The 8,741-nt window shown below is 40.3% G+C and overlaps 1 protein-coding gene and 1 long non-coding RNA gene across 5 annotated transcripts in view; one reads left to right on the top strand and one right to left on the bottom strand.

The window, feature by feature from the left end:
• Nucleotides 1-8,741, bottom strand: part of Slc39a10 (solute carrier family 39 member 10) — a 148,819-nt gene that overhangs the window by 66,769 nt on the left and 73,309 nt on the right. Inside the window, exon 1 of one of the 4 annotated variants that reach the window (XM_048808210.1) lies at nucleotides 5,639-5,659. The exons of 2 other annotated variants lie outside the window; for them this stretch is intronic. The gene's annotated coding sequence lies outside the window, so the exon portion shown is untranslated. Of the gene's footprint in view, nucleotides 1-280; nucleotides 420-5,638; nucleotides 5,660-8,741 lie in introns of those variants that run through there. One more of the 4 variants, XM_015481172.2, reaches the window with a different exon arrangement.
• Nucleotides 607-8,741, top strand: part of LOC125618163 — a 13,797-nt gene continuing 5,662 nt past the window's right edge. The window contains exons 1-2 of the long non-coding RNA XR_007349417.1: nucleotides 607-790; nucleotides 3,375-3,495. This is a non-coding gene — a long non-coding RNA (uncharacterized LOC125618163). The remainder of the gene's footprint in view (nucleotides 791-3,374; nucleotides 3,496-8,741) is intronic.

Below are 8,741 nucleotides of genomic sequence, written 5' to 3'. Positions count from 1 at the left end.
CCGCCGCACCCCGCGGCCGGAGCCAGCCGAGCAGCGCCACCACGAGGAGCCGCGGCGCCCCATGCGCTGCCCACCGCGCGCTCTGCTCCAGCTCGCCTTCGCCGCCGACTGCAGCCGCTGCGGGAGCCCCAGCGCCCAGATCCCCGAGGGACCCAGCCCCGACACCCCGGTTCTGTTCTCCCTTTCTTTCCCCCACGCCGTCCCGGGACTCGCAGCCTCCGCCGCGCATGGGGCCGGTTCTGGGGGAGGGAATGTAAACAAATCGGGGTTTTATAGTTACCTCACACTCGAGTGCCGTGTGCATCTCCTCTCCGCTCGGTACCAAACCCCGGCTGCACCAAATCGTGTATTCATCAAAGCCGGCTGCGCTAAATGCGTCGCGGAAGCCAGAGCGTCAGACGCCGCGCTACGCTAGCGGCGTACTAGGCCCACTCAGGTCCCTGCGCAGCCGCACCCCGTCCGCCTATGGGTGCTACGCTACGGGCGTACACGCACCACCCAGTCATTCACTTCGGAAACGCTGCCTGCGTAAGGGAATTGCACCACTCGCGGATTCCACACGGATGGTCAGAGCAATAGAAATTCGAGTCTACGCAAATTGCGGAGCCCCGTGGCTCCGCGCTAGTTTTGTTCCAAGAAAGGACACTGGGGGAGTTGGGGCAGCTTCTAACGCATGCGTGGAGTGCCCTTCACCACTTGCTTTTTCTCCCAGTGTTACAGATCGGTTCCTGAGGCCTTGGGCAGGCGAATGAGAAATGGAAGATCCTGGAGCAATCACTTTGGCCAAAAGGTGTCAGACTGATAAATTAGGATACTTATCTAAGTAAAATCTCTCCGTTAAACTAATTCCTCCTCCTCTGTGAAAGTAACTGTTTCAGTCTCTTAGGGCAAAAAATGTGAACTTAGTGCTAAGTGCAATGAGTTTTTCATAGCTGACCCTACCCCTGCTTCGCCCGTTTAAAACGCACTTACTGTGGGCCTTTGAAGACTAAAAGGGAAAGTTGAGTCCTGAGAACATGTCACTCATTTAGAGTCATTTTGAGACTTTTGGCAACCTTTAAAATAGTCTTTCCTACTCCTTAATCGATGTACTGTTTCTTAACACCCAAGAGCAAAAACTCCTGATCAGCCAAGAAGTTGCAAGGGCTGCTGCCTGCATCGCACTTATTCTTGGCATTTTTTATGCCATAACTCCCATTTGAATGGTCTCTCCACCGCTTCCCATCCCCATCTTAAGCAACTAATAACCCACATTTTTCTCAAAAGTTGGATCTGGATATTTTATCTCTGCTTCATTACTCTGTTTCCTGTCCCAGCACATGTTGAAGTCTACCTGTATTCAACCATAATTTACTTAATTGTGAATTCTGGAATTGTCTTATTGGTATGTAGCTGGATGCATATAACCATGATTAATAATAATTGCAAGCATTCGTATGTGTTGGGTACTTCCAAAGTGCTTTTTATGTGTATTAATCCCCATAAAACAATCAAGTAGGAATTATTCAGGAAACTGAGGCACAAGAAGTTAAGTAACTTGCCCAAGATTACAGAACAAACAGGGAGAAAGGAAAATTGGGGTCCAAACCTACTCAGTGTGGCTACTTGGTGAAGAAGGTTGTTTCTTTTTTGTGTGTGTATTTGTTTTCTGTATATATTAGGCACCTAATTAATGCCGACCTACTGCCACAGCATTAAAAATCTCATATCTTCTTTCATATCTTTTTTTTCGTGTTTTGTGAAGCCACTCCATGGGCCTTACTCCTGCTGGCAAAGGGAGAAGTCCTGAGGTATGCAGGAAGGAGTTAGTCTCATATTAGTCTGATAGTTTCACTATTGCCTCTTACTGTGGGAGACAATGGCCATGATCCTCAGATCTGTGGATAAGTTGAGAGGATTGTTTTTAAAGTATTCCAAGAGTCATTTAAGTACCCTTAAAATATACATGTCTTTTTTTCTTTTCCAAACAAGATAGAGCACTTGCTTTTCTTATATTTTAGGGCAGCTACTCTGCTTTTTAATTTTAATACTTACAAAGCTAATGTTCAGCTGGTACGTACAGATACAGCTGAGTCCTTGACCAAATACTGACAACTGCAACAAATACTACAACAAATACTGAAAACTGAAGCAGTTACAGCTCAGAATAAGATTTCCCTATGCTCTACACCAGTATCCCAACCCTTCCTCTCAAGGCTCCACAGATATCCACATTTTAGGAACCAAAAGGCTAATAATACCTGCTAAGATGGAGGCCTTGGGATCCAGATCTTCTTAGTGACTCCTATTCTAATTTGTTGTTGGCTATTCTTTACTAATTGTTTTAACTTTTAAATATTACATCTGCATAAAACTATATAAACTACTTGAAAATAGAGACCATGTCTCCTACTGCTTTTATAAACTCACCCAAGCATTCATATTCATTTAAATATATGCCTATTGATTTGGGGAGGGTTTACAGCAAAATTATTAGACAACATAAATAATTAAGCTACAAACTATTGCACTGCTTTTTCCTACTAGGAAAAGGAATCTCACAAAACAACTTTCAGGCTTATGCAAAATTACCTGCTGCTGGGAATTTATAATATATTAGAATCACAGAACTTTCTTGAAAGGGTAAGACTTTTTTTTCCCCAGCCACCTCATATGATTTATAAAGAAGCTCATTTGAACTACAAGAACAGTATAAATGATTTCCAGGATCTGAGAGAGATAATATTGAATTATGTGTAAATGGCTTACCTTTCATTGTTTGCTTATTCACACTGTTTCAGTCACAATATTATTTCACATATCTAAAATCTTGAATGTGACCAACCTTTTTGGGAGTCTTAATAAAATAAATCCAGCATCCTTTTTGTCTTTCCAAGGATTAGAAAAGAACCAGCTACAGTAGAGATTAAGAATCATATCTTATACTTAGATCTTTAGCTGCAACTGAAGGAAGTCCATGTCATAAACGTGGCTTTCCCTCTAACAAGAAAAAATAGTCTTCATCCACAGTGAAGATAAGAATCTTTAATGGATTCTATAAAGAACATGACTGATTCTAAGAAATCAGACCTTTCAAATTCAATTATTCTTTTTATGAATCAAGATTCGTAACAAAAATAAAGAACTCTGTAAATTCTTCTTTAATTTAAATCAAATTTTCACATGACAAAAAAAGTTTGGCTCAGACAGGGTTATGTCTAATAGGTCATTAGACAAGAATACAAGCAAGACTAAATAATACTGATATAGTGTGGGTACGAAGTGGGAGATTAAGTACCAGAATGGGTATTAAAGAGCTGGAAAAGGAAGACTTCAGGAATCTGTTAAGTTCTAAATGTTGACCTTAAAGTTAGTAACTACCTATTTATTTTCAGATACCATATACTTCAGCCTGGAGTTTGAAACTCTAGTTCTGGATCTGATGCCAGAGAAATGTAAAAGGTACATCCCATTCCTGTTCCTTGGGGCCTGTGGCACTGTCTAACATCTAATGAGGTAAGGACATTATCAAGAGGAGGAGGTGGGATACCTAGGGCAGTCTTTTTCAGATTCTTTGAGAAACTAGGACTCCCCAGTCTTACTGTTTTTTGCATAGTCTCAAGACTTCCTAAACTTAAGATATATGGAGCTGGGGATCTAGCTCAGTGGTAGAGCTCTTGCCTAGCATGTAGGAAGCTATGATTCAATTCCCAGCAAGGCAGGGGAGTGTGAAGGTGGAGGTGGTAATAAACAAACCTTGAGAGGTCTGTGGCAGTTACACTAAAATAACACAGTTGCCCTTCTGCCCTATTCTAAAGAGCAAGGCTTATATATCTGAGGCCATCCTCTTCCACAGAGCCCACCATTTTTGAGATGCTAGTGAAGCCAGATTTAAAATTAGGTAGTCAGTGTAGTTAGGTAAATCGGGTCTAATATCGAGTGAAATCTAAAATGGAGACCGTGCGGAGAATGACTGGGGAAAACACAGGACAACTCATGGAATGTTAATGAAGTCCCAAAAGGCCCTAGGCCAAAGTCCACCTCAAAGAAATGTTAATGAACAGCCCCCAGCAAAAAGGTGCTGACTCAGAAGTCCTTCCTGACCAGATTACTTTTTTGGCCCACCTGTGTCCCACCCCTCGGGCCTTCCCACCTACATTCCATCACTGAAAGAACTATAAAAAGGGGAGACAACATCCCTTCCACGGATTCTACCTCTTGGGTCCCCTTCTTCCTCCGGGAGAAGTCTTTTCTGCTGTCCTTTAATAAACTTCTAATTTCTACTCTGACCTTGCCTCGGCGTGCTTCTTTGGTGTTATTCTTCAACATTGGGGAAGCAAGAACTCCTCACGGGTCAACAGCGGTAACACTAGAAGAGATAAGCCAATCCACCCTGGTAAGAGACAAATTTGACTAATGTGCCTGTCAAGTGAAGTCATTCTGAATTGGTAGGCTAGTGCAGACGCTATCTGCAAAGACAAAAATAGATTGGAGAAATGAAATGATAACACAAAACTTTAAGCAACTTCCCACCCAGAGAAGAAAAATTAACTTTTATGATCTTCATGGATGAAGATAGCATTAAAGTAGCCAGACCTCTTAGTCTCCTGAGCCAGCAATGCAAACAAAAGGTCTGTAACATGAGGCATCTCTACTGGGAGAGAGACAATAACAGAAGCTCAAAAACCTCCAATTAATTCACTGTGGTGAGTCTTTTCATAAATAAAAGTGTGAACTGGCTCCAGAGAAAGAGGAAGATACATTCACAAAACAACTCAGAAAGCCAGACCAAGAGGCAGAAGGCACATTTGTCCACATGTGTCAGGAAGACTTATATGCCCAAACCTAACTATTCACCAAGGCCTGAAATTCCATGTTTAGCCCTTCATTTGTGGGTCTTGAAACCAGAAACTTTGAGAAAAGTTACTGCCACTTTGTTATTTTTATTGCTAACAGAGTAACACACCACACCACCCCCACCCCACCCCACCCCCACCCGCCCCAAGTCTTTTCTGAAGAGGACTTTCTAAAAGAAGAAAATATGGTTATCTAGATTCCTAAGGGCAGTGTGGTGCAAAGTGAAAGAAGGAAAACTGTAGACAAATTGCCAGCCTCTCAATCCTGCTTCTTCTGGTCAACCTTGTTCACTCACAGAATGTGAAGATGAAGAAAAACCGAAGGCTTGACAGACAGCCACTAGTACTAACCATGAGGACCTAGATGCTTTCAGGCAGCAGTTTTAGATCCTTTGGAATTCTAGCAGTACAGCAGAAATCGATCTTCCAAAACTCAACTCTTAGTCATAAGAATTAGAAAATAGTGGAATGAAAATAGCTACATTAATATTACAAATTTGAAAAGTATTTAAGATGGTTACACTTCAATTTAAGGAAAATTGTCAACATGGAAATGAATTAGTAATAAGTGACCATGTAAATTTATTTTTTAAAATGGTTTGTTAAACTTGTTGAAATTAATAAATCTATTTTTAAACTTCATTTTAAAACTCTCATTACATGATAATAAATTTCAAATCTTGCCTGGGGCTTCTAAGATAATTAATAAGGAGACCCATTTCACAACTGACATTTATGAAAACAATCAAGAATATCTTTTAAAATCAAGAAATACTTGTTTTTTCTTAGCAAATATTGCTTACCTTTGTTTATTAAAAAAATTTCACAGCAAGAATCCAGCGGAACTCTAAATATTAGGGAAGGCAATAAATAAATTGTCAAAACAAGGGTGATTTGTAGAGATTTCTGAATTTTTCTTCTACTATTTCTAAGTAAAACTCTTACATTTTATTCTTAATAAAATAAGCCACTTTTTCCAATCTTCACAGAATCTCATCAACCACTTCTTAATAGCATGTGTTTTTATAGAAGTTTTAGGAACTTCCTTATGTTTATGGGGAATAAGGCTTCTGGCAGTGCCTAACAGTCCAAGACCCACCAGGCTTGGCTGGCTTTCTTTCTCATAAATGATCTCACCTGCAGCCTCCAATGATTTCACTATATCCAAGTTTCATCCTAATTATGACAGTTGCCTTCTCTAAGCAGTTATGTTTCATAGTCAGTCTTCCCACCCTACACACATGAAATTGTATCGTTTAAAATGTCAGGCCCTATTAAATGCTTTAATATAATAATTCACTTTATTCTTATAACAATGCTATGCAGTGACTATCATTAGGTCTATTTATAAAAATACTGAGGTAACCACATAGCATATGGCAGAGCCAGGACCCCAGCCCAGGCAGCCTGGCTCCTGAACCTGTTCTCTTAGGCCCCATCTGTTGAGGCTGTATGTAGCACCCTATTTTTTTTTTTTTTTTAGGATAACTGTGAAGCCAGAATTAGGCAGATAGGCAAGAGTCCATCCTGAGAATGGAGGAATTGAAATGTTAATTCCTTCAGAGCCCTTCCTCCACCCTTAGACAACCTGCCCCAGCTCCAACCTATTGTTAAGGTAACCCCTCCCAGGAATTTTCCCTCCCTACAGGGAGTTGTTAATTACACCCCCTTCCAGCAGGGATCACTCTACCTTGGCCCCTCTGGACTACCTGATTCCCAATTTTTGACCATCCCATATCCCTTTTTAAATAAACCCTGCTTTATATGCTTGCTTCCGTGTATACTTCAGTATCTGAGGAACAACTGTACTACTTTGTCTGACAAAGTTGGTAATTTTAAAAAAAGAAGAGAAAATTAAAGGAACCCTAAACTGGTAGCTTCCCAGTCTGTAAATGCCCACAGGTCAATGGGAATTTTAAATGTAATATTAAATGAAAGAAAAAAAAAATCAAGATACTTATACTGTGAACATTTTTTTTTTTTGCACTTTCCCTTTCAGCCTGTTGAACTTAAATCAATTCTAAGGGTGATATTTATTCTAATATTTTAGTTAGCCAATCTGGTTATACATCCAGTTGAAAGGTTCCCCCTTTCACAGTGTTTTGATCCGGTTGTTCAAGTATGTGTTTATATTAGTAAAGTTATATTAAAAATTAAGCAGAATCAGGTGCATGTTCATGACTTCAATTCTAGTAATGTAAATATAAAGGGCAAATATGCAAATCAATGAAGAATAGATTGGGTGCAGGAAAATATATTCTAGCAGATTTAAAGTGAAATTCATTTAGAAAATGAAAGAACATTTCTATCCTCAGATTCATATGACTCTATAGTCTCTGCCAGTCTACCTTGGAAAAATAGATAAGTATAAAGGGAGGGAAAGGACATATCTTCAACCAAAAGTTTGTGCTTCTGCTATATGCAAGCCAATATGTAAAGTAGTTAAGATGCCTGTGAACAAAATGAGATTATTGCTCTTAAATAATCCAGGGGGGAAGGTTATTAAGGAGGTAATTATAGAGTGCCAAGTGCTATGTTAGAGATAGGTATGGGTGTCTATAGCAGTAGGCATCCTAAAGGAAGTAACATCTGGCTTCTGTTTTAAGGATGAGTAGGAGAGAGACAGGTAAAGGGGTGTGGGGTGGGGTTTCCCCACACAGATAAATGACATCGGTGAAAGCTTGGATTTTAGTTTAGGAAACTGAAACAACACCAGTCTTGTGCGGTTTTGGTGTCAGAGATTGAGAGAGATGAGACAGGACTGGTAAACAGGGCCTTTGTGTACCATCTTAAGAAGTCTGAATGCTACCCCGAGGGCAGTAAGAGCCTCTGAAGAATTTTAAGCAGGCAGGTGGCATGATCACAGGCAAGAAGGGAACTGAAGAATAGGATTAGTGTGGTAGACAGACTAATGACCTCTTCCCCTCCCAGAGATGCCCACGTCCTAATCCCTGGAAACTGGCAAAGGGGAATAAAGGTTGGAGTGAAATTATATGACCAATTTAAACACGCAGGTCCCTAAAAGCAGGAGATGGAGGGAGAACAGGTGGCTGAGAAATTCAAAGTTTCAGAATTTTTCTGCTTTCTTATTGCTTTCATTAAACTCCAACCTACCGTACTTTGGCCCAGCTTGGCATTTCTTTCAAATCATCAGTAATCAGCTACTGTTATTCTGCACAATAGTTTATCCATTCCAGTAATTAGTATAAGAGGTGATAGTATAACTAAACGTCATTTGACTGGTTCCAAAGGATAGAATAACATTATTTAATAACTATATTCTATGAGAGTATGGTTTCACATTATTGAATCAAACCACATAATAGAAATGAAATCGCGTGGGCAGACTCAGAGGGCATTCATCCCTAAGCATTTCCTAAGTGAACATACCTATAAGGCTCAACCTACTCTTTCCTCCTTGTCATAATCATAGATCCTTCAAAAGAATTGTCTACACACTTACTTGATCCCCTTTGCAACTCACCTGTTGAAGTTGGGCTTCCATCCCTACTCGGTCACACAAATTGCTACCATAAGCCTAAGTTACTAAAGCTAACTGTGGCTTTCAACTGGTATTGTATTTGATTTCTCTGCTACATTTCAGGCAGTTAACTACTTCTTCCCTCAGCTCCTCAGGGAATTTGATGTGGTTGATGGTGGGCTGAGAAAACATGCCCAGGATAGACACCTTGGGCAGTAGTCAAAGGGTGATGTCTCCTTATGCCATGCTGATTGTCCCACCAAGTAAGACACCTACTTATATCTCCCACCTCCATCCTTGCTGTCTTTTTTTTTTTTTTAATTTTTTATTGTGGGTTGTTCAAAACATTACAAATTTCTTGACATATCATATTCCACACTTTGATTCAAGTGGGTTATGAACTCCCACCTTCACCCCATACACAG

Source organism: Marmota marmota, unplaced genomic scaffold, assembly GCF_001458135.2.
Source record: "Marmota marmota marmota unplaced genomic scaffold, marMar, whole genome shotgun sequence".
Classification (NCBI taxonomy): Eukaryota; Metazoa; Chordata; class Mammalia; order Rodentia; family Sciuridae; genus Marmota; species Marmota marmota.
Note: the sequence above shows the minus strand (reverse complement) of the source record. Positions and strands in the feature narration are given on the sequence as shown.